Genomic DNA, 23469 nt, shown 5'->3' with positions numbered 1-23469 from the left:
AAAAAAGACGTGAGAATAAATTATTTATTAACATTGTGCAACTCTGATAAATATATTCACGCACGCACACACACGCACACACATCACACACCACACAGACACATACACACTGGTACACACACACATGCACACACACACACATACACACATGCACACACACACATGCACACACACACACACACATGTACACACATACACGCACACACACACACACACACACACACACACGCACACATGCACACATGCACATGCACATACACACATGCACATGCGCACACACGCACACATGCACACACACACATACATGCACACACACACATGCACACATACATGCACACACACATGCACACACACATGCACACACATACACACATGCACACACACATGCACACACACATGCACACATGCACACACACATGCACACACACACACACACATGCACACACACACATACATGCACACACACAGACACACGGGGCAGAAGGGGGACACATCACCCGCTGCCCCCCCCCCCGGCAGCGCAAGCCCCCTCCATCTCCCGCATGCTGACAGCCACAGGAATCGGGCAGAAGGGGGATACATTACCCGCTCCCCCCCCCCGGCATCGCAAGCCCCCTCCATCTCCCGCAGGCTGATAGCCACAGGAATCGGGCAGAAGGGGGCACCTCACCCGCTCCCCCTCCCCCCGGCATCGCAACCCCCCTCCATCTCCCGCAGGCTGATAGCCACAGGAAGGGGGCACATCACCTGCTCCCCCCTCCCCCCGCAGCGCAACCCCCCTCCATCTCCCGCAGGCTGACAGCACTGCACATCAACACGCACACGCACATCAACACACACACACACACTCATTCCGCTGGCGCCAGACAATAAGAACAACATTCACATTTCCCTGCTCTCCTTCCATTGGTTGCTGAGGCGTCATGTGAGCGGAGTCAGCGTGTGAATTTAAAATTTCACTGTCGGCTCTGTTCAAGCGCGCCTCAGCAAGCATTTGGAAAGCATGCGCGAGCCCCTACTAAAGCCGCTTTAATTGCGGCTGTAGGGGCTCAGTGGCAAGCATCAGCAAGCGAGAGCACGCTTAAGCAAGCAAGCACTAACCATGGCCTGGGCCTAGCAATCATCCCAGATTGTCAATAAGTGGGTAACCCTGTTGGTTATTTTCAATCTATTTTTAGAAACTCTACTAAAGAAAAAGTCATTAAAGAGCAGTATGACAAATATTTTTTTCTGGAAAGAGAGAATATGAAATATATATAAATTTTCAAAAAAACAGGTTTGAATAAAGGGGGTAATAAAATAAGAATAGGTATTTTTGGACTAATCAGTTTGGTTACTCATTATTTTATAAAAATTGCAAAAATAAAAATCGATTATTTTACCCTAACAAAGTAAAACTGAAATGTACGTGGCAGGAGGCATGTACCAGAATGGTAGCTATTTATCTGAACACCACTGGGCCCTCTGCATAATTTGCTAGCAATTTTCAGAGATTTTCAACCTCCTTTATTGCAGCTGGAGCTGTGTGACACTTTGAGAATGTGTTAATACCTCCCGTACGTACATTTTTTTTTTTTGCGTGCAATAGCTTGACCCCGGAAGTCAACATTTTCTCAGCATGTGGCTGGGATATTTTTTTCCGACGTAAAGTAAATCAACCAATCTGATTGCTTGATCTCCACATGGACGACTACCACGTGTTATGTGACTGTGACAGGCCCTATATTTGGGATTTTAGTACCAAACGAAAAGTGAGACCTGACTTTACAGTTGAATTCTTTATGGCTTAGATCCTTAAATTACTCCTTACTTTGACTTTCCTTTTCATCTATTTTGTTAAGGGAAGTGTTTTCTTCAAGTCATTTAATGAAGCATACGTTAAACTTTTATTTAAAACTTATAAGGACCCTAAAAATCCTGCCTTTTATAGGCTAGTACCGTTGCTAAATAGAATATCTAACACACAGAAGCGCACACACCATCCTCAGGCATGTGCTAAATCAGGAAGACAACATCTTCACTAAGATTTTAGCAGGCAGATTGAGCCTTTAATCCACCCAGTATTGTCTTGGCATATCAGTCTGACTTTGTGGTAGGAAGAAACGGCGTATCTAATATTAGATCAATCCTAGCTGCGATTCAACAATACATGTCTGCAACAGCAAAGCTTGCCAGGTGCAGTCAAATAGCAGTTCAGCCGGTACAATTAGTTTAGCTGCAGAGTAGGTCTTTTAGTTAATAAAATGGAAACATGTATTTTTAACTCTGAAATAATGTCAGATCTCAGGTCCCTTTGACCAGGCCATTGTGACAATATAAAGACTCTATAGCAACCGTACTAATACTAGCCATGACTCTCCTAAACTGGTCTACAAAGGGGAGCTAGAGAGGTCTGTCCCGTTTAATATTTGATTTGGCTGGTGAGCCCCTTGTTATTGCTTTACGATCTAATAATCAACGTCTAGAAATTGCTTCTAAGTTTCTTAAGTGGGCTGTGTATGCTGATTATTTGCTATTGTTCATAGCTTGCCCCCAGGTTTATGTACCTGACATTTGAAGTACAATTTACTTATTTTTCGAGTTACAAAATATATATTTTTTCCAAGGCTGGGTATTTTGTTGTCCTCTGATAGCCACATTACGTTAAAGACTTTAATATTCCTTTCCCAAGAGCCCACACATATAAAATATTTAGGAATCTATATCCTGTGGCTTTAAATAAAGCTCCATAATTAATATTTTATACCAGCTATTAATACTGTGCAATTGTGAAAGATCTCAATGATTGGAGGAATGTATCATTGTCTCATATGGGCAGAGAAGCTCTTCTTAAGATGGTATCTTATCCAAAACTAGTAATACTGTCTTCAAATGTGACCTCTTTTGCTAAGGAAGAGCATATGTGTATACTGTACATGTACATATGCACCATTCTCTGGTAACATTCTGTATATACTGTAGATAACCAGACATTATTATAGTTTTAGTTGCTTTATATTTAACTGTAACCCTTTTTGTGAACCGGCCGACCCACCCAATCTCACATTGGCCCCTCGTGGTCTAACCGGCCCCTTTCCCTGCAACACACCTGCTCCTAAAGGGTTACTGGTACTGCATAACACCTGTGGCTCCAGGAGATCTGAGCCTCCGCTAGCTGGGAGCCTGGGGAAACCCTTACCATTACCTGGTGCAGCGCCTCCACTTACCCAGGATCCCCCGTTAGGAAAGATAGCCCTGGGTAAGAAATACAATAACACACGTAGATGATAAACCAAACTAACACTTTACTTAACACACACACATAACCTCATTACATAACATAACATAACATGACATCACCTGATGCTCTACCCGCATCACCTCAGCCCAATGTCTGGTGTTCCCTACCCAGTGTCCTGTGATCCCCCACACCCAATGTCTCGTACTCCTACGAAAGGTCGTGGGTGACTGCGCAGTCACTATATTAAGCTAGGGCCCAGTTGGTGCACTTATATTTCAGAGGTACCTTCCGAGCACTCCGATGCTCGGGACCGCCACACACTTCTCAAAGGGTCAGACGTCCGTCTGATCCTTATTCAGGTACTTCCTCCGTGGACCCCAACGAGGGTCCCACCGCTTCCCGGGAACTCCAACCGGATCACGGCAACACCAACCGCATGGGAACAGCAACCGCAGCTATTCGCTTTCTATCACAACTACTTCTAGAGTGACAGCAACCCTAACCTAGGGCCTGTCCCTGAGGAACCGCAACCTGGGGTGGCTTGGGGAAAACTCCTAGGGCCTGTGGAACCATAACCTGCCCCCCTTCCCCTAGCTACCCAGTCCTATCTGTAACTGGCTACTAGCTATTAACTAGCTACTCCTAAAGCACCTGCAGCTGACACACCGCTCACACTGTCAGCCTGCAGGGATCCACACACGCTTCACACACACTGCACGCACTGCGCCCAGCACATGCAGCGACACAACACACAGACAGCTGCAATCACACACAGCCACCTGGATCCCACAGCAAATAAACTGCTCGCACGCTGTGCCTATTTGCCAGTGCCCACAGCCCTCTCCGCTGTGGCACTGCCAAACCTGCACCTTCCACACCCAAGGGTCACCTCCTTAGCTAAGGCGTCCCTCTTCAGTTACCCCCTGCCCTTCCCGGGAATTGGGGCTTGCCTGGGGATCTAGGGAGAACCCTTACCTGATGCAGGAGCCACGAGCTCCCTGCACCCTTCCTACTCCTTCCTACTCCTCGTGCAGACTGACGCATGCAAAGCCCGGGAAATGTATCTATATTCCCGGGCTGAGCTTCCTCCAGCCCTATTGGCCGCAAGGGAGCACCTGACCTCTGTCTCCCTAAGCCTCCTGGGAGTTGTAGTCCCCAGGGGCTGCCTAAAGCATTGGGGCCGCATGCGCGAACTACCAATGGCTGCCGCAACCTCACTCTCCTCTTCCCTGCTCTCGCGCGATCTCTCCCTAGCTCTGGGGATCCTACCTGCGCATGCGCGACCTTTCTGAAGCCTTCCCTGCGCTGGCCACCTACTGCGCATGCGCGAACTAACGCGCAATGGCGGCGCCCTCTCCTTAAGCTGCCGAGCCGGTGGCAACGCGATCGCGGCCCTAGCGACGGCCCGATCGCGTCCCCGGCAACCGGCCTGCGCCTCACAGTCCTGCTCTGCTCCCTGCACTGGCCCCCACCCTCGCGAAGTGCCGGCGGGTCCGTCGCAGCCTCCGGCGGCACCCGCTACCGCACGGCACTCGCGGAGGGGGGCCAGAAAGTGAAAATATACCTCGGGGCTACATAACAAAAAAAAAGAGCTTGTTGGGAATCTGTGTGATCAAATTGCGTGCGTTGCTATGACAATGTGAAATAGCGGCGCATTGCGGTGTCAAGTTGCTACGACAATGGGACACCTTATGACCCCGAGGCATCATGTGACGCTCCTTGTCATGGCAATGTGACGCTGCATGACGTGGCATCGCGTAGCATCCAGTTGTCATGGCAATGCGACACCACGTGATACTGTGTCGTCACTGTCACAATCGTGCTCGCCACAAACCGGGACCGGACCGCGGGGCTGAGGGGGGAAGATATATACACCGACCTTAGGTCACGGAGTCGGGTCCGGAGTGCGGATTCCGTGGTCAGACATAGCCGGGTCAGGGTTGGAGAAAGCAGCGTTAACGTTGTCCAGGCTGGGGTCAAGGCAGGCGGCACAGGAGTGCTGGTCGTTGATTCATGCGATGGTCGGCAACGGGAAGGCAGGTGCGTGGCGCTACAGTGTAGCAGCTTCAGTGTAGAAAACAGGAACTTGGGCGGAGCCGCTCCAGTGTAGGAAACAGGAACATGGGATGGAGCTGGTTCAGTATAGGAAACAGGAACATGGGATGGAGCTGGTTCAGTATAGGAAACAGGAACATGGGATGGAGCTGGTTCAGTATAGGAAACAGGAACATGGGATGGAGCTGGTTCAGTATAGGAAACAGGAACATGGGATGGAGCTGGTTCAGTATAGGAAACAGGAACATGGGATGGAGCTGATTCAGTATAGGAAACAGGAACATGGGATGGAGCTGGTTCAGTATAGGAAACAGGAACATGGGATGGAGCTGATTCAGTATAGGAAACAGGAACATGGGATGGAGCTGGTTCAGTATAGGAAACAGGAACATGGGATGGAGCTGGTTCAGTATAGGAAACAGGAACATGGGATGGAGCTGCTTCAGCGTAGAAAGGAGGACTTTGGAGCAGAGCCGCTTCAGCGTAGGAAAGAAGAACTTGGAGTGAGGCCGCTTCTGCGTAGAAAGGAGGAAGCTGGAGCGGAGCTGCTTCAGCGTAGGAAACAGGAACTTGGGCGGAGCCGCTCCAATATAGGAAACAGGAACATGGGACAGAGCTGCTTCAGCGTAGAAAGGAGGAAGCTGGAGCGGAGCTGCTTCAGCGTAGGAAACAGGAACTTGGGCGGAGCCACTCCAGTATAGGAAACAGGAACATGGGATGGAGCTGGTTCAGCATAGGAAACAGGAACTTGGAGTGAGGCCTCTTCAACGTAGAACGGAGGATAAGCAGCAGGCCACAGGAACAAGAAGCTAGCACTGGGAAAACTAGCGCTTTGACACAGGAAGGCCAAGAGGGAACAAGCAAGGAGCTTGTGGCCAGCACAGTGACACCAAGGGAGATTTGGATTATGCACAGCACTTTCTGGAGGGAAGTGCTGACTCTAAATAGCACAGGAAGCCAATCAGGCCAGAGATGCACAGGAGGCAGCAAGAAGCAGGTGATTGCATGAGCAGAGAGGGTTTGTCTGGAACCTGCATAGCTCTGTAAGGAATGGGTTCCAGCCAAACCCAGGGGCAGATTCCTTACAGTCACGTAGTGTCCCGTTTTCATGGCAACATGGCAGCATTTCACATTGCGGAGCCATGTTGACGGGATTTGCTGGGGGAGATACCAATGCTGCCGCCTGGAGATTTTTGGGGTAAACCCTAGCCTTGGAGATACGTGGCCAAACCCGTAGTCTCCGAGTCAAACCCGAAGTGGTGGCAACCCTGGATACCTCTCTTAATAAATGTTTCACTAAATTCATTTGGAGAGTAAAAAATAAAAGTTGCAATTTGCAGATTGCAGCTACCCAAGGAAGAAGGTATTACCTTTCCAAATGTTAAGCATTTTAATCTTGCTATATTGACTATCTAAGCTATTGACTGGATTGTTGATAAATATACTTTTGCTAATCCTGGCTTCTAAGAAGGTTTAGTCCACCTGCGCTCTCTTCCTTATATTTTACATTTTCATTCCATTTCTTTGGAAATGAAAAAATATTGTTATGTTGTTTGACACTGTCATGGGAGACCAGGCAAAATACACCTTTATACTGGGATCTTATCATTGAGCAAAGCCAATAAGTAAAATAAATTGTAATTTAAATTAAAATTAAATTAGATTTTAATATTTATTAGAGTTCTGAATTTATTTTTTTAAATATCTTTTATTTTCCAGTGAGCTACAGCTAACACAATACTTGTTGTCTTCCTTTTGCACCTCACAAGTTTTATTCAGTCTGGCTATTGTTTTTTTTAATGATGTATGCTAAAAAGTTTCCTTTAATGCCGATAAAGATAAAAAAAAAAAACATTTTGTGTGTGACGATAAACACATAGAAAATATTGACATAGTAATATTGCAGAATTTCTACTTGCACTATAAAGTGTAATCACACATTCATCTAATTTGGAATACTGATAATGCATTCATCATTAACTTGAAGTTTATTCCCTTCCTAGCAAAAATATGCCAATAAAATACAAAAAGCTAAAACATGAATACACATAAAAAACATAACCATATAAAACGAAGTACTGCTAATATTTTAGCAAATTTATGATGAATTTATTATTCATCATAGGCACTTTAAATTTATTAGGAATATATGTAAATAAGCATTCACCCCAAAGAAAACAAACATTTTTACATTACCTCTATAACTTACATTCCTTGTTTTTGTGCACAGCAGTGCACTGGATTGTTAGCAATGGCTATTTTATGTATGGTTTATCATGAGTTGTGTCGGACATCTTGGATCAGGTCACAAGGCCTTGACACTATGGCCTAGATTCACTAAAGGTCGATTAATGAAAAAATGGGAGACCTATTCACTAAAGCCATATCACTAGCGGTACAGCAGGGATAAGGGGCTTTTTACAGCAGCAATATTTTTAACGCAGCGTATGCAAATGACTAATTATCACACAATGACATTCAGTAAACTCTGATATCCGGTGATATTGGGCAGCTGCAAAATTTTGTTGGTTTGTTTTTGTTATCACCTACCTCAGGCTTGCGTTAAGCCTATCTTGCCTATGTATACATAGGCCACTATATGCATTGGCAAGCTAATCTGAACCAATTTGGAATAGATGATCTAGTGTAAGGTCCGCGGATAGGTCCCGGCCACTGGCCACGTCACACCCCCGGCCGTGCACAAGCGCCGTACCTGTAGGGAGATTCTGGGTCCTCTGCCATCAGGTGTCACCACGCTGAACAACCTCGTTGGCAATGGGGCAGCCTTACGCCGCACCGCTCAGGCACGCACACGCCGCGCACCTCATGCGCGCACATGTTGCGCGCCGAACAATGCTGGGATCAACCTCAGCTGTGCTACACCTGATCTGCATCCTGCCAGCCTACCGGCGCTCTACCTATTTCTGAAATCACTGTCCCTGCTGCCTCTCCATTGGCTCTTGCTCCTTTTTATGCTCAATCAGCCCTCTGCTGATTGCTGAGCATAATCCTTGGTTCAGGCACCATGCTTGCTGCACTGATCTTTGCCTGTTACAGTATCATCGTTGTTCTTGTTGTGACCCCTGCTTGTACTTGGACTTCTCTCTTCTATATCCCTGGACATCGGCTTGCTTTGGACTTCAGATCTCTCCTCGACCTCGGCTACGGACCACGACCATTCTTCGCTCTCCAATCCCGGACCTTGGCTAGTATCACAACCTACCTACACTCTCCTCCCTGACCCGGCTACACAACCCTGACTCTGCACTCTGGACCTGTCCCTGCGGTTGTAGGACGGTGGTTTATATACGTCCCCACCTTAGCCTCGTGATCTAGTCCAGTTTGTGGTGAGCACACGTGACATATAGATACTTTAAACATGTGTAGCCATGTATTCTTTTTGGCTACTAATCTGCCCTGCCTAACACTTAAGCCCTGGTATCGGCGTAGGCAGTGTTAGGATCAATCCGAGTTTTCACCTGCTGTTAGCAGATCCCTTGAGTGACAGGGAGAGGTGGGCCTATGGTCTGTGTGCTACCCAATCAGGGGCTCAGACCTGGGACCCTCCCTCATGGTTGTTATGGGGCTGCACAGCCAAATTTAGCAGTGTTCTCTCCCATGAGAGAGAGAGTGATTGCTGGGAGTGTGAAGTCAGGGCTCTGATTACATTCCATGCCCTCCCTTAGGGGAGTGGGACAGCTACTCCTCATCCAACCAGGGGGTGAAGGAAGAGCAGAGGATAGGCTCTGGAGGCCTCATGCCCCAGGGTGGATTCTAGGGACCATCCGAAGGTAGGAACATAGTTGAATCAGATCAAGGCTGTATTCTGTGAGTGAGAATAAAGTTCCAGTTCTTTTATATACCCTGCCTTGGGGTGCAATTAATCAGGGGAGTAGCAGAAGAGATTTCTCCTGCAGAGATTGCCTCCAGCACTCCTGGAGCCTGCAAGAGATGGAGGCGCCGCACCAGTGAGAAAGAACCAACCATCACCCCAAAAGCCTGCCCTGTCTTCCCCACTAACAACGGCGGAACCTCAGAGCTTCTGTGAACCAGCAGGTAACCAGCACATAACACAGTATAATAGAGTAATCTCCCAGAGGGTGGGGGAAAACCTGTTACACATGTAAAATGTTTTAGTATATTAACCTCTTAGTAGCCCAAGTGGCCAGCTAGTCATGGGTAAACCATCATTATATGTCCACTAAGGTAATCTAGGACAGTGATTTTCAACCGAGGGTTCATTAACTCTCGGTTATCATGCATAGATAATTCCTAGTAAATATTGCCTGAAATTGGAAAAAATATGTGCTTTTTTTTTTTTTCTTAATTCAGAATATTATCATTGAGTTAACAAAGTTTAATGAATCTAGTAGAGGCCTCTGAGAATACTTTCAACTTAATGGTAAGCAATAACACGGATTCATGTTCTTAGTCCCTAAACCAATGGTTGAGTGAGAGTCTGTTATTTTGCAAGTGAAACTTTAATACGTTAAGGGGGATGTTGAGACGCAATCCACCTCTTTTAAATGATATGAGAGATACATTAGGAAGTTGACATTTGAGTCTCGTTTGATATGCAGGGCCTCTATACATATATATTTCTCATGACAAGAGTGAGGCGCTACTAAGGGTCGGATCCACAAAAGAGTGCTAAGCTTTAGCACGTTTTTACTCCCATTCACATGACGTATGTACATTATTTTCTATGTATCTGATGTCCCCACACCAGAACAGAAATGTTATTGTGTACTTTACACATTTTTTTTTTTTTTAACATTTTATTTCAAATTACAAAAATGTGGTACAGTGATGGGAACTAGATTGGAATGCAGGTATGCAAATATTTTTAGAGGATTCTGGGAAGAGTTGTTCGTTCATTGGAATAATCATATATTTGAAATACTATTTATTGGGAGAAGGAGTGGCACGGTGAGTAAAGCCACTGACTGGTACTGAGTTTGAAGCAGGGGAACCTGGTTCAATTCCGTGTCCTTGGACAAGTCACTTTATCTCCCTGTGCCTCAAGCACCAAAAACATTGATTGTAAGCTCTACGGGGCAGGGACCTGTGTCTGCAAAATGTCTCTATAAAGCGCTACGTAAAACTAGCAGCGCTATACAAGAACATGCTATTGTTATGTAGCCATGTATAAAATGGTATACAGTTCTTTCTCATGCTGGCAGTAAAACCTGGTAAGTATGCAGGATTGCCAGCATCAATCATGGAGGTTTGCCCTCACACCCTGGTGAGGTGTCATATGTATACAAGGGGAGTGGTAACATGCTCTGTGTCCACTATTAGGGACACAAGAGGTGTGGCTGTTTTCTGACCCTATATAAGACACAGCACTGCCAAAAGTTAGTGGGTTAATTAAGTGTGCTTTGTAGTGGTTGGAGTTCAAGTTCAAAGGGATCAGTGATGGTCCAGTTCTGGAGGTCTGCAGCAGTTAAGGCTGTCAGATATACTAAATAGTATCTACCCTGTGATCAGGGACCTGACACAGGCGGTGATCTCCCTGAGGGGGAGAGGTGACCCAACTCCATTGGGAGGGAAGGACCTTCTGAAGGGATGAACTGCACTACAATGAGCGGCTGAGTACGACCGCTGTGAGGGGCAGGCTGCTAAAGATGTCAATAAAGATGCCCAGATTCAACAGACCCTTGCTGTGTATGTGTGGAGTCATTGCACAGAAGGAGGCACCACAGAGGAGGTCCTCATCAGATACATCCCCCTGCGGCCGCAGAGATCCTGATGAGGTGGAGGCGCTGCATCAGATGTGAGTAGGACTCAATCCCCACTACCTCAGATGCCTGTCTTGCTGATATCCCCATACCAACTCAAGGGGAGACTCAGGAGTCCTGTACGCCAGCAGGTGCACCACATGACATACATACATGTAATAGGGCCAGTAGACCCCAGAGGCCAATGTGAGATTAGGTGGGGGCCTGGAAAAACCGTTACAGTTATATCCTTCCTTCCATCTAGAAATCATGTTTTTAATATGGATAACGTGGTTACATTTGAGCACCAAAAACATCGATTGTAAGCTCTACAGGGCAGGGACCTGTGCCTGCAAAATATCTCTATAAAGCGCTACGTAAAACTAGCAGCGCTATACAAGAACATGCTTTTGTTATATCCTTCCTTCCATCTAGAAATCATGTTTTTAATATGGATAACGTGGTTAGATTTGAGCTCAAAGTAAGACCAGAACATAGAAAATATTCGAACTTTTGAATATGAAGTTATTCAACACAGGACATTCCTCTCCACACCAATGTTTAACCCTCCCCCACCCCCCAAACAAAAAAACAAAAAATGCTGTGAATATTAAAGGCTTTTAGAAGCGGACCAAATATACCATAAAGGCAATTTTAAAGGATACCCAGGAAATGTTAAAGGAAGTAGATTTTATAGAATAATCAAACATTTTAAAACAGAGTTTCATTAAGAGAAAATGAGATGCAAATCTAATCAAATCTTTCGGAAAGGCAGCTGAACAGGAAAGAGGATAAGCATAAATGAAGCAAGAACATGAAATAAGAGAGGGTAAGCTTTGTGACTACATAAACAGGAGAATCTCTCCATACATAAAAGAAAAAAGATTTTAAAGAAACATTAGAACACCCTTGAGCGATACATTTCTTTGATACACTTTCAGGAGGCATTTTACTGGATAATACATTAATATTATATAAGAATAGTAGATATTTTGAAAACAAATCTCCCACCCCTTACAGCATTGAAACATTAATAATATAAAAATAGTGAAATATTTTTTTTTCTACTTCCTAGGAGACCTCTTTGCCATTTTCAATGTGGAAGTCAGAAATGTACCAGCTGCGGATTTATAGATATTGAGAACAATAAATGTATAGTTTTCTAGTGTAACACTCCTATCCCACGTGGCTGTATAGAGATGAGGAACATAGCCTTGAGCGAGGGGGGGGGGGGGGGGGGCTGGAGGGCCGAGCACACCAACAAGCAGAGCAAAAACGTTACTGCAAAAGAATGATTTGATGACTGTGATAGTGATAGTCTCATACTCTGGACCTGGCGCCGACGCGTGACATCATGACGCTACCAGGAAGTAACACTAATCGGTCATGGCAGATGTTTTTTGCCGCAGGGGTGGTGGATTGGAGCAGCTGGAGGTAGGTGGGTGTTTTCTTGTTGGTGTGGAGCTGTCTGGACACTATTTAAAGGGTTTCTTGTCATTTAATCTGTATACCTGATGATGGTGCTTAGCACCGAAACGTTTGATGCGATTGACTATCGCAGTCAGATTCTTTTGCAGTAAACTTTTTGCCCTGCTTGTTGGTGTGCTTGACCCCCCCCCCCCTTGATTACTATGCATGTTCCTTGACTAGGTTTTTGCCTGTAGCACCCACTCTATTTTGTTTCATTTTCCCCAGTCCCCTTTCTTGGGGCATCCCAATTTGCCCTGTCCTGATCCCTCTTTTTGCTTGAACAAAGCCCTGAAACATGGGATCCCACCAATTAAGTGTTACCTCCTTCCCATCATCAATTAAGTGTTACCTCCTATGCATTTAGGAGATACTGAAGCTACTGGTGGTGATGGCGGTCTAGGGCCTAAGGGCTTTTTACATATATTAGCAGATATAGGAGATATAGGTCGGGGAAAATTTACATTAGCAGTCTTACTTTGACTCACACTGTCGGGTTCAACAATGTCCTTTTTAGGCAGCAGGAGTCCTCCTGGCAACTCAAATCTTTGGGCACTTCTCTCTGGTATGGTAGTTGCTCAATGCACCAGCAATCAGGAATGAGCACAGTCCTGACTTGCTGAGTGATAATTTGCTCCTTTTTGGGTGTGGTCGCTGCGTCCGCATCACCACACGTGACATTAATCAACTCTGACTCTCCTCCTTCTGGTGGAACCATGATTTCCAGGCACTCCAGGAAAAGCGCGGCCAGAGCTTTCACGTCAAAACAAAGCTGTTCTGCAAAGCTTTGTTCTGCACTCTGCAAAACTTGCACGCGGCAGTCACGATTTTGTCAGGAACCATTTGTAGCCATTACAGTCCTTTTTGCAGTATTAATTCTCAACACACTCCTTGTTAAAAGCACAGTCCCATAATTCCAGTCTTGAAAACATTGCACATTTTAGTAGTGGGGTCCCAAAAGTTCCAAACGCGGACCCCCAAGCACAATTGTTCAGGTACAAAAAATAAAATCACACCATATTGCAGCTCCAAATGTAATTTTTCAGTTTGCAATAGTTGGAATCCACTCCTAGCCCCACGTTGGCATCCCCAAATGTAACACCTCTATCCCACCTTGCTGTATAGAGATAGGGTGTACACGAATAACAGTGTCTTTGATGTTTCTATGACAGGGTTTAGACCTGCTCGTCAGAGTGTTAGCTCAGGGGTTACCTCTTATCTCAGGGTCTTCTCTCCGTGGGGTCAGGCCAAGGCTGTTTGGAGTGGAGTGCAGGAAAAATAGAAGAAAGGGCACCAGGAACTTTTCAAAGCTTGGTGTTGTTTAGTATGCACAACATTTCTTAATGTTAGAGTTTTAACTCCAAAAAAGAACATATGCAATACACACACGTGATTCTTAATAAAGATGTTTTCTGAGTTAGAGATATCAGTAAGTGTTAGTTATCTTTCTTATTACGCTGTGGTGAGTTCCTTATCTCAAATTAAGAGCCTTTTAAAAAAAAAACAAAAAAACATTTCCATAGCATAATACAGTTTAGTTTAAGAAATATATAAATCTATAAACAGATACAGCACTCACAAACGCCTATCTTGTGTTTTATACATAAAAGAATACTTTACAGTACGTTTTTGTGTCTCACGTATCCTCCCTCTTAATCGACTCTGATGGCCATATCTTTGCTTCCTGGGATGCCTCCCACTCCAAGGATCTCTCGTCCTCCTGGCGCCCTGCTTGGGTAGCGCCCAGTGAGTGAGCCGACAGGATAATCATGGTCCTTTTCTGTTGAAAAAATTTTGGGATAGACCCAGGATACCGAGGCTGCTAACAGGTAGTGCACACACTATGGCAACTTGATTGAAGAAAGACCCAGCAATGAGTATTAAAGTAATCAAACCTCCGGTATAGATAACAGGGAGTTGGGCAATGGTAAGCCGGATAGAGGTACAGGGGGAAACCTCCCTAAGGGCACCCCCAAGTAAATCACCGCCCGGCACCAACCGCCTCAATGATCTCCCTGAAACACCGCGTGGAGGTGAGGAGTTATTCGGTACTCACGAAAAAGCCGTCCCTGTTGAAGCAGGGAATTCTGCAGCGGCTTCCTCTGGTGTGGCTGGCTGGCGTCAGCGTGCTCCTCCGGAAGTGATGACACAGGAAAAAGGTAAGGTGGTCCGCGGATCACAGCAACTTCAGCAGCCAACGCATGGATGTGTAAAAAAACTTTATTGATCGCTAGCAGCAAACATCAGGCAACCACTCTGACGCGTTTCGTCCAGGCTATGGACATTTTCAAAGAGTGCTGACGGTGTATGGCAGCCAACTTGATATAGGGGGTGGTGAGTGTATGCCACCAATAAGAACAGGGAACGTATTTAAACCTCACCTGAGATTGATTAACAATAAAGTGGATCACTAACTACACATCACTCCCCATAGCAGTGGCTACCAACAAGGTAAATATATACATACATATAGAAAAACTTAAAAACAAAACAGAACATATTATGGATGAAGTTAAAATCACAACTACTGATGATTGAGAAACTAGCATCATTATTATTATATAATTCTATTATTATATAGGATTCTAGCTTTAGGGACGCTTATATATGTTTTGCTAGCCTGCTGTAGATAAACCTGACGTTGACAGTGAAGGAGCGGATATAGAAAGAGGAGTAATTAAAAAAAAATATATATATATTTTGTATTTGCTGAATTAATTGCCAGACTATAAGGAGCAGATGAAGCCAGATAAAAAGGATGAAGAGGAGGCTGAGAAAGAGAGGAGGCAAGCACCCAAGTCTTTTGGAGACTGGTTATAGGCATTTGCAATATTGGCCAGCATAATTGGAGAAAAGAAGCAAAAGCATTGCTTGGCACTCTTCAAATACGTAGATATGATTTGGGAGGCTGTCATGATAATATCATGAGATATTATGTATTTTAATTCATCTGGTGCATCAGGGGTTAATGGTGCAACAATTTGGGTTTAAAAATCCAATATATTGAGTTTATAATAGGTCAGGACTTCTCCAGGGTCTGTGCTGGACTTCAAAGAGGACTTAATTTGGGTGGCCCATAACGGATGTCCACTAAAACTGACATATTGCTTGTTTAGAAGGTCCTAAACGATAAGCAGAGACTGGTCTGTCAGCCTCAAAGAAAACAAAATGTTTGTGAGTAATTACTGGTGCATTCCAGAGAGAGGACTCAAAGCTTATGTCCTCATTGGAGTACTTTATTAAAAATGAGAATATCCTGTGACGTCATCTACTGTAACCAGTAAGAGTTACATGGATCTATCAATAGCATATAATAATGCCAGACACGTGAGGTCTTGTACGTAATAAGGGACCGATAAATATTTGTTGCTCAAATTTAAAATCAAGACGTTCATGATTAGTCTCGTTGCATCTGCAGTGACCACCTGAATCTATTGATTGTGATCTGTCCAGGAATGCCAGTGGTGGAGTACTTGCAGTTCAGGGTGGTGCCCCCTTTTTTTATATACATGAAGACGGGACTGCGTTGTTCTGCTTTCATTACGTAAAGGTTTCATAAAAATGTGCTGCAATAGCGGATTTTGGGGTCTTGATAATCAAGTCACACTTTTTCAGGATTGGGGCGGCACCTGAAGCCGCTAGATTGGGTCTAGGGGAGGCAGATTTTAAATAATTAGGCACGTGGTCCTTGGGGTGTTTTAAAAGTTATTTTTAGATCCGGTGTAAACTGTTCAAAGAGTTAGTGGTTGATTTTTTTAAATTTGTATTTTGTTTAGGTCAAGCACATCTGGAAGTTTGGCTGTTTGGGGACTCGTATGTGCACTGGGCATGGAAGCAGGCAGTGCATAGGCCAGGAGGAAGGCTGTTGGGGATAAGAGCAGACTTTGCCAGGATGCTGGGTGTTGTCAGTGGGTGCATGAGTTGGGATCAAATGCTTCCCGAGATGTTGCGTAGGGAGAGGGGAATGGCCCCTCTTTACATAATTTTGCTACATGATGGGTTGAACGGTTTGGCATTGTATTTAATGTGGAACATGCAGCAGGAAATATCGCAGTTAGTGGTGCTTTTGGTATGGTCAGAGGTGTCAAGTAGGATGCGGTGGCGGGGGCAAGGAGTGGCGTGGCGGGAGGTATGTCGAGGAAAATGTTAATAAGGCAATGGCGGCATTCATGGAGGATTTAGGAGGTATTTGTCAGGCATGTGGAACTGGAAAGGGGGCTGAAAGGCTTGTTTACAAAGAATGGGGTTCACCTATCCGATCGGGAATGATATACTGATTTTGGCGTGGCTGGTTGGAGAAGGCGATGTGGCTGGTGGCGGCTCGCCATGCCAGTTTAAGGTCGGTTAAATTACCTTGCTGGTGGTAGGAGTAGTTTACTCATGGGGTAGGGAGGACTCAGTCAGTATTGGCTCCTTATGGGAGGTCTCGGACCTCGTAACTAGACATTTGGGGAAGGCGGTACCATTCCAGGCTTAGGCGGCCGAAATGGTGGTGACTTTCAGTTTGGTATTTGGAGGAAGGCGGTACTATTCTCTGCTTTTGGTGGCCGTAATGGTGGTGACCTTCCGTAAGGGGTCTATGTGCTATGCAGCCTAAGATGCCGAATGGTGAAGTGAGCCCAAACTGGGAGTATCTCTCAAGCTCTTGGTGGATGGTAAAAGAGAAATCTGGCTAGGTCTTTAGTTTGAATAAATTGTTATATTTATCATGTTAGTTGTTTGTTATGAATAAAGTTGTGACTAGTTATCCTCCCAAGAAGTTGTCTGGTGGGATTATTGGGAATGCGGGGAGGGGTCCACCTCAAGGCACGGGTAATTCAAGTATAAGCACGCTTTTCCTAGTGGCAGCTATACAACTGAAACATCTTCTAAAATCATGGTTTGCTCACAGTGATTAATTTCACAGTGGTTTGGTTTCTCACAATTAACAAAAACAAATATATTCACAAACATATGATTAGTTTCATGACATTCTGAAAAAAGAGTGTATTTGCAGTTCATGTTGAACATGAATTCAGAAACTAGCAAGGGTCCTTATAAAAAATAATATTCTAAGAAGTTTTGATTATGTTCTTTCATTCTTTTGGCTGCCAAGACCAATATTCTCTATTGAAATGATTCAAGACTGTCATCTGATTACATTTGAAGAAAGTTATCAATGTTTTTTTGCATCCCATATTTTTAATATGTATATGTATTACTGGGATTTTTGGAACCACATATTTCTTTAAAAAGATTATTTCAGAGACAAATCCGTTCCCTTCCAAAATTAAGTTTCACTTGTTTTATACAGTAGTTTGTTTTTGTCTTTAGTATTTTGTGAGAGAAATAAGGCTTTTTTGGAATTTTCCTTTGATATTCTGATTCAGTGCAATCATTTCTGAACATTTGGATGGATATTTCTCGATGATGTTTCTCTTATCAACCCTCAATCTATGGGAAGTTCTCCATTCTCCAAATAAGGGTTAACCCTGCCTTTTTGGTGGGGATGGTATCCAGTCTAGGAGTGTCGGGTCTTGATGTACTTTCTATTTAAAACAAAACAATACATTATGAATTATACACACCTAGGACTAGATGATTTTTGCAAGTCCACCAATAGTGGACGGTGGTTGGATGTTTTCTCTGCCAGCATTACATTAATAAGGGACCAGACGCTGATAGAGACCATTGAGGAGGTTTTCTTCTGCTTGCAGGGGCTCATATCAATCATTGAATTGAGACATGTCAAATGTTACAGAATCAATCTAATCCTGATCACAAATTTTAAAGAACTTAATCATAAAGTTTCCTGATCTGTACCAATGATGGTAAGCCTCTACTTGACTTTGTGTTGACGCCCCTAGGTATAAGAAAATGTTAAAACATGTCCAAAAAAAAGGAACAGAAGTGATGCATAGGTCTCTTAAATACAGATAATATTAAATTATAGAGATCAGTACAGTAGAGGTTGAGGCTGTTAATCTTTTTATTCCTTGTCCCCAGCCAATATTTGACAATGTTGTATTTTTTTTGCTAACCCATGAGTTGTGAGTTGTCTGTTATGCTTTGTCCATAACATTGCTGCCACCGACTTGTGTACTGAGTTTTTCTGGTATAATATTTGGTTCTGCTTCTAGTAGATTAAAATGTGCTTAATTGTTGTATAACCTGGTGTACTGGGTTTGTTCACTGGTTCTGCTGTGTTTTTCCACTTCATTTATGGAGTCACACTCAGAACAGAGTGTGACTCCAGTTTAGAATGATAGGTACGGTATACTTTAATGCTGCTGTTTATTGGCACTCATCAGTGTCTAAAATATAGGATGGTGTGTGCATTTTATCATGGGAAGCAACTTTGCAATGAAACGTTACATGTGTGGTGTACAATTTCAAGCCACCACACCTAAAACTCCATAGTGACATTTTTTCTCTCTTCAGCAGCCAGATACATTATTCCTCTTGTCTTGGGCATTAAAAATACATTGTAAAATGAGAATTATTTTCTCTGTAGTATATAGTTTGATTCCGCTCCCATGAGATTATCCTCCTCTTTGCTCTGGGTACCTGCATAGACCTATTCTCCGTATTTTGTGTTTATGCTCTTCCTCAGATTTTAGGAAAGGGAGCCAGAGTCTCTAGATTATTTTGACATTACAATGACGAACAGTGATATTTCTTTTACTGTGGATACCTTATTGATATTAATTATAAATGCGCTTGGCAGTAGTGCAAGACGAATGACCTTTTCTAGAGATCAATCTTTTTGTAAATATGGTTGAGAGGCAGGGTGTATTTTTCCCTGATGCTCAGAGAAAATAATGTTCTTCGCTTACAATTTAATGGTGGAGGTAATGTGAATAAGCAGGACATAGACTACTACCTGGTAGAATTAAGGTACAATCTACAGTCACTGCACTACAGACACTGTTATAACTTTGTGTGTACTATTCCTTTTAGGGAAACAATATTATGAAAATTCAAGCATAATTACTTTTTTTTGTTGCTCTATAGCCCTGATTCCAAAATATCAGGAATATATTGCATTGTAATAATAATAATATGTTCTTGTATACTGTAGCGCTGCTAGTTGTACGCAGCTTTTTACAGGCACAGGTCCCTTCCCCGTGGAGCTTACAATCTATGTTTTTTTGTGTGCCTGGGGCACAGGGGATAAAGTGATTTGCCCAAGGTCACAAGGAGCTGACACCGGGAATTGAACCAGGCTCCCCTGCAACAATCTCAGTCTTTACTCACTGAGCCACTCCTTCTCCAATATAGTTGGAACCTTTGGCAGAAAAGTGGAGACAATCTACCAATGTTAATACCTTAGAAGCCTCAATAGTCACTAAGACATGCTCAAATAATGTTTTTATGACCACCATAATTGTAATGGGGTTTATGTACCTAATACGATAAAAATCATAACTCTAACTACCCACCAGCAAAAGAGGTTACTAATGCATAGTTTCCAGACCTCTTTGATATTGCATATAAAACATTATTTGCATTTTAAAGGTAAAACAATACAATAATAGATTGATAATTTATGATGGTTACTAATATGGATACAGAGAACATAACTAATTCTATTATACAAACCTGTAGAAACCCTGAATGTGGTATTTCTTATATGCTGTAATGGACAATGATCCATAGCTCCGAGATAAACGTTTTGAGGAAATCGCCCTGTCATTTTTAACTAAGAGACTTTAGAATGTTGCTCTTGTTGTAAAGCACGATTTAATAGTTCTAAAAGTTTTCTGACTTGAAAATGGGTGCATAACCAGTGTAAAAATACTGTATCAGCCTTTTTAAAGAAGACAATTACATCACTGGGCCATATCTAATATATTGTAATATTGTAATATAGATTAGGTTGACAAAATACATATTTCCATTGAGTTCAACATTTGTTACATTGTAATTGGGAAAGATACTCATCTTAGACTTATAGTTATATTGATCAAGAGAAAGTCAAACAAAAAAAATTAATGAAACATTTGCCAGCTGCCAGTTAGGTCTCATAGGTGGAAATATCCTTCCTAACTCCAGTAATGTCAAACAAGAGCAGGACTGGGGCATAGGAGCAGGACTGAGGCACAGGACTGGGGTACGGGAGCGGGACTGGGGAACGGGGGCGGGACTGGGGCACAGGGGTGGGACTGGGGCACGGGAGCAGGATTGGGGCACGGGAGCAGGACTGGGGCACGGGAGCAGGACTGGGGCACGGGAGCAGGATTGGGACACGGGAGTAGGATTGGGACACGGGAGCAGAGCTGGAGCAGAGAAGCAGGACTGGGGCACAGGAACAAGACTGGGACAAGCCAAATTATAGGCAAAAACCTTTTATCACAAATTACTAAATACCACTTAAACAGATACAGGACAAAAAAGGGACAGGCAGAAATTGGGCATAAGTCGGGCATGGGCAAGTAAGCATAAAGACAAAAACATTCTTCAAGAAAGTTGACAGTAACAGTTATATCTAGAAATCAAGCTGTCATTACCTGAGATGGGTTAATAATATACCCTTTGATCAACTACGCAGAAATAAACGGAACTGCACAAATAATGAAATCTTTTTAAAACAATCAGAAACATTAAAAGAGAGATTTCTAGCAAGTGATTATTATGATGCAGATGTTATACAAGCAGCATTCGATAAATGTGAAAATTTAAATAGAGAAGAATCTTTAATCCAAAAACAAAGAGAAAATATTCCCAATATGGATTTTAAAACATCTTTAATTACTCAATATAATAATGACGGAAAAAGTATTAAACAAATTATAGAAAAACACTGGTCAATTTTAAAGAAAGATCTCATTTTGGGAAATTCACTACCAATATGCCCGCAGTTTATATTTAAGAAGGCAAATAACTTGAAAAATACACTTGCACCAGTTGGATGCCAAAGAAACCGAAAGGCTTTTAAAAATGTTTCTCATGTAAGGCCTGCAATTGTGGATCAAATGAAAATTTCACTTGTTAATCATCCAGGACTGGAGAGGTTTTTTATAAATGAACAATTTGCTAGCTGTAAAACCATTAATGTAATATATATGTTGGAATGCACGTGTGGGCTCCAGTATGTCAGACGTACTATTACACCAGTACATGTCCGCATACTGGAGCATATCGGGAACATAAGGAAACAGCTATTAACCCATAATGTCCCAAAACATTTTAGTTTGAAACACGGAGGGGACCCTTCTGGGTTAAAGTACTAGAGTAATAGAAAGTGTACAAAAAATTGGAGAGGTGGGGATATTATAAAAACCCTTTCACAGAGAGAAAGATTCTTGATTTTCAAATTAAAAACACTAACTCCAGATGGGTTAAATGCTGAAATCGATACTGGGTCTTTTTAATATTTCATTTTCAATCTTGAATTTTTACATTGCAATTTTATATTTCATATTGCACTTTTAAATAGAATCAATAGATTATAATGTTATAGAATTTGTTTTAATATTTAAGGTATACACCATATTAATACCTATTGTTGTATTTTTTTACGCCTTCTTCCCATTTATCTGAGTCTTATACATTAATAATACAGTTAGAATGTTATATTTATTGATATGTTTACTATCTGTCCATGAAATGTCTGTGAATTCACTGTATAACCTCTGTTCTTTTAATGTAACCATGTATTTTTTATAACTCTGTGCCCAGGACATACTTGAAAAGAAGAGGTAACTCTCAATGTATTTCTTCCCGGTAAAACATTTTTATAAATAAATACTACTGTATAACCCAGTGGTTCCCAATCTGTGCGCCGCGGCGCCCTGATGCGCCGTGGCTTGCCTAGAAGGGCATCTCGATCAGGGCCGCCAGCAGTGGGGAACAAGGGGTACGCAGCCGGGCACCAGTTTATTTAAAAAAAAAAATAATGTGTATTGGTGCTCATATTTTAAGATACATTTTAAGAATAGTGTAGATGAGCAGGGGGTCTCTGAAGAAGAACTTTGTTGATTTGAGGTCCGGGGACCCCCTGCTTCCCGAGATACAGGCCCCGTTATGGGGTGCTGGTATCTCCTATGCATGTAAATGTCCCGCGTCACGTGACCGGGACATTTAAATGCATAGGAGATACCGGCACCCCATAACTGGGCCTGTATCTCTGGAAGCAGGGGGTCCCCGGACCTCAAATCAATGCGGTTCTGCTCCGGAGACCACCTACTCACGTACACTAGTAATACAATTTAAATTCAAAATAATTAATTTCCGGCGAGATTTGCGCAGAGAGAGGCGGCTCCCTCTCTCTGCAGCAGAAGCAACTCGCCCGGTGACCCCTTTTCAGAGGGTCGATCATCTCGTCGTCGGCTACTCGCCATTTTTGCAAATGTTGCCATCCCTGGTATTCGGGGCTTTCTGCAAACTGTGACAGCAACGCTGTGAAAAATGGCGATTTCAAACCAATGCCGATTTTGTTTAATGACTGCTTAGTGCGTAGGCCCCTTAGGCTAGGGCCCCAGTGCAGCCGGCAGCGCACACACGCCTCTCACGAGCCCCATACCTTCTTCCTGGCTGTCCCCGGTCCCTCCTCGCTCCCAGGCTCACTGCATACTGTGACGCGTCAGCCAGCAGGGGCTACAACAGGTTTGTGATCCCATGCGGCAACGTGTCACATGGTGCGCCAGGGAGCCAATTACAGACTGGACCCCTTCAAACAATCATATGCCAGCTAGTGCTAGCCAATGGGAGCACATATTTTTCAAAATATTTTTCAAATATTTTATATATAATACATAATTTTCCCCATATTTTCCAAAAAAAAAAGTTGGACATCTTTTTAGAAAGGAAAGGTATACAGGGATATACCAAATAAGTATACATGGGAAGGATGTTGATCCAGGGATTAATCCGATTGCCAATTCTTGGAGTCAGGAAGTAATTTATTTTTCCCCTTAATGGGGTTTTTTGTTTGCCTTCCTCTGGATCAATAAGTAAGTATAGATATAGGATAAAGTATCTGTTGTCTAAATTTAGCATAGGTTGAACTTGATGGACGTACGTCTT

The sequence above is a fragment of the Ascaphus truei genome, chromosome 2, assembly GCF_040206685.1.
Source record: "Ascaphus truei isolate aAscTru1 chromosome 2, aAscTru1.hap1, whole genome shotgun sequence".
In the NCBI taxonomy this organism is placed as follows: Eukaryota; Metazoa; Chordata; class Amphibia; order Anura; family Ascaphidae; genus Ascaphus; species Ascaphus truei.
The sequence above is the reverse complement of the archived record's forward strand: the minus strand, read 5'-3'. Positions refer to the sequence as shown.